At 59.6% G+C, this 3,104-nt stretch overlaps 1 protein-coding gene across 1 annotated transcript in view; it reads left to right on the top strand.

The window, feature by feature from the left end:
- Window positions 1-9: 9 nt before the first annotated feature.
- Window positions 10-3,104, top strand: part of LOC140453885 (dedicator of cytokinesis protein 1-like) — a 35,209-nt gene continuing 32,114 nt past the window's right edge. Inside the window, exon 1 of the mRNA XM_072548743.1 lies at window positions 10-132. The gene's annotated coding sequence lies outside the window, so the exon portion shown is untranslated. The remainder of the gene's footprint in view (window positions 133-3,104) is intronic.

Raw genomic sequence — 3,104 nt, 5'->3', positions numbered from 1 at the left:
AACCGCTGACACAGATTGTTTACCATGTCGTTCACAGACTGTCCCCCCCCCCCCAGTAACTCAGCCCAAGGTTACAGTATGATGTTTGTACACGGGAAGATGATAAGGACCCTGGTGTTCAGGAGGACAATGGTAAACATGGGCCAGGATGGGGCATGGAGGCAGGAGGCTGTGCTGTCTGTGTTGACAGAACACTGAGCACAAAGGCTCCACAGTTATCTATTCATCCCACAGCATTCTGTACTGTCAGCAGAGTCAGGCCTCTGTGTTTACAACAGCAGGGATTGCACACCGGATATTTCACTGCTAAAATCACCCCGCATTTACTGCAGAAGTCACCTACCGACTGCGGCCCTCCCTCAGCACTGACCCTCCGACAGTGCGGCCCTCCCTCAGCGCTGACCCTCTGACAGTGCGGCACTCCCTCAGCACTGACCCTCCGACAGTGCGGCACTCCCTCAGCACTGACCCTCCGACAGTGCGGCACTCCCTCAGCACTGACCCTCCGACAGTGCGGCACTCCCTCAGCACTGACCCTCCGACAGTGCCCACTCCCTCAGCACTGACCCTCCGACAGTGCAGCACTCCCTCAGGACTGACCCTCTGACAGTGCGGTCCTACCTCAGTATTGACTCTCTGACAATGCGGCACACCCTCAGCACTGACCCTCCGACAGTGCAGCACTCCCTCAGCACTGACCCTCTGACAGTGCGGCACTCCCTCAGTACTGACCCTCTGACAGTGCGGCACTCCCTCAACACTGACCCTCTGACAGTGCGGCACTCCCTCAGTACTGACCCTCCGACAGTGCCCACTCCCTCAGCACTGACCCTCTGAGAGTGCGGCACTCCCTCAGTATTGACCCTCTGACAATGTGGCCCTCCCTCAGTACTGACCCTCTGACAGTGCGGCACTCCTCAGTACTGACCCTCTGACAGTGCGGCCCTCCCTCAGTACTGACCCTCTGACAGTGCGGTGCTCCCTCAGCACTGACCCTCCGACAGTGTAGCACTCCCTCAGTACTGACCCTCTGACAGTGCGGCACTCCCTCAGTACTGACCCTCTGAGAGTGCGGCACTCCCTCAGTACTGACCCTCCGACAGTGCCCACTCCCTCAGTACTGACCCTCTGAGAGTGCCGCACTCCCTCAGTACTGACCCTCCGACAGTGCCCACTCCCTCAGTACTGACCCTCTGACAGTGCGGCCCTCCCTCAGCACTGACCCTCCGACAGTGCGGCACTCCCTCAGTACTGACCCTCCGACAGTGGGGCCCTCCCTCAGTACTGACCCTCTGACAGTGCGGCACTCCCTCAGCACTGACCCTCTGACAGTGCGGCCCTCCCTCAGCACTGACCCTCCGACAGTGCGGTCCTCCCTCAGTACTGACCCTCCGACAGTGCAGCACTCCCTCAGTACTGACCCTCTGACAGTGCGGCCCTCCCTCAGTACTGACCCTCTGACAGTGCGGCACTCCCTCAGCACTGACCCTCCGACAGTGCGGCACTCCCTCAGTACTGACCCTCCGACAGTGCGGCACTCCCTCAACACTGACCCTCCGACAGTGCGGCACTCCCTCAGCACTGACCCTCCGACAGTGCGGCACTCCCTCAACACTGACCCTCCGACAGTGCGGCACTCCCTCAGCACTGACCCTCTGACAGTGCGGCACTCCCTCAACACTGACCCTCCGACAGTGCGACACTCCCTCAGTACTATCTCTGACAGTGTTGCACTCCCTCAGTACCGTCTCTGACAGTGCGGCACTCCCTCAGTACTGTCTCTCTGACAGTGCGGCACTCCCTCAGTACCGTCTCTCACAGTGCAGCATTCCCTCAGTACCGTCTCTGACAGTGCAGCATTCCCTCAGTACCGTCTCTGACAGTGCAGCACTCCCTCAGTACCGTCTCTGACAGTGCAGCATTCCCTCAGTACCGTCTCTGACAGTGCGGCACTCCCTCAGTACAGTCTCTGACGGTGAGGCCCTCCCTCAGTAATGTCTCTGACGGTGCGGCCCTCCCTCAGTACAGTCTCTGACGGTGAGGCCCTCCCTCAGTAATGTCTCTGACGGTGCGGCCCTCCCTCAGTACCGTCTCTGACAGTGCGGCCCTCCCTCAGTACTGTCTCTCTGACAGTGCGGCCCTCCCTCAGTAATGTCTCTGATGGTGCGGCCCTCCCTCAGTACTGTCTCTGACAGTGCGGCCCTCCCTCAGTACTGTCTCTCTGACAGTGCGGCACTCCCTCAGTACTGTCTCTGACAGTGCAGCATCCCTCAGTACTGTCTCTCTGACAGTGCGGCCCTCCCTCAGTACCGTCTCTGACAGTGTGGCACTCCCTCAGTACTATCTCTCTGACAGTGCGGCCCTCCCTCAGTACCGTCTCTGACAGTGTGGCACTCCCTCAGTACCGTCTCTGACAGTGCGGCACTCCCTCAGTACTGTCTCTCTGACAGTGCGGCACTCCCTCAGTACCGTCTCTGACAGTGCAGCACTCCCTCAGTACCGTCTCTGACAGTGTGGCACTCCCTCAGTACCGTCTCTGACAGTGCGGCACTCCCTCAGTACTGTCTCTCTGACAGTGCGGCACTCCCTCAGTACCGTCTCTGACAGTGCGGCACTCCCTCAGTACCGTCTCTGACAGTGCAGCACTCCCTCAGTACTATCTCTGACAGTGCAGCATCCCTCAGTACTATCTCTGACAGTGCGGCCCTCCCTCAGTACCGTCTCTGACAGTGCGGCACTCCCTCAGTACCGTCTCTGACAGTGTAGCACTCCCTCAGTACTATCTCTGACAGTGCAGCATCCCTCAGTACTATCTCTGACAGTGCGGCCCTCCCTCAGCCCCATCTCTGACGGTGCGGCCCTCCCTCAGTACTATCTCTGACGGTGCGGCCCTCCCTCAGTACTGTCTCTCTGACGGTGCGGCCCTCCCTCAGTACTATCTCTGACGGTGCGGCCCTCCCTCAGTACTGTCTCTCTGACAGTGCAGCATCCCTCAGTACTATCTCTGACGGTGCGGCCCTCCCTCAGTACTGTCTCTGACAGTGCGGCCCTCCCTCAGTACTGTCTCTCTGACAGTGCAGCATCCCTCAGTACTGTCTCTCTGA

This window comes from Chiloscyllium punctatum, chromosome 28, assembly GCF_047496795.1.
Source record: "Chiloscyllium punctatum isolate Juve2018m chromosome 28, sChiPun1.3, whole genome shotgun sequence".
NCBI classification, from domain to species: domain Eukaryota; kingdom Metazoa; phylum Chordata; class Chondrichthyes; order Orectolobiformes; family Hemiscylliidae; genus Chiloscyllium; species Chiloscyllium punctatum.
This window is presented reverse-complemented; position numbering and strand designations above follow the sequence as displayed.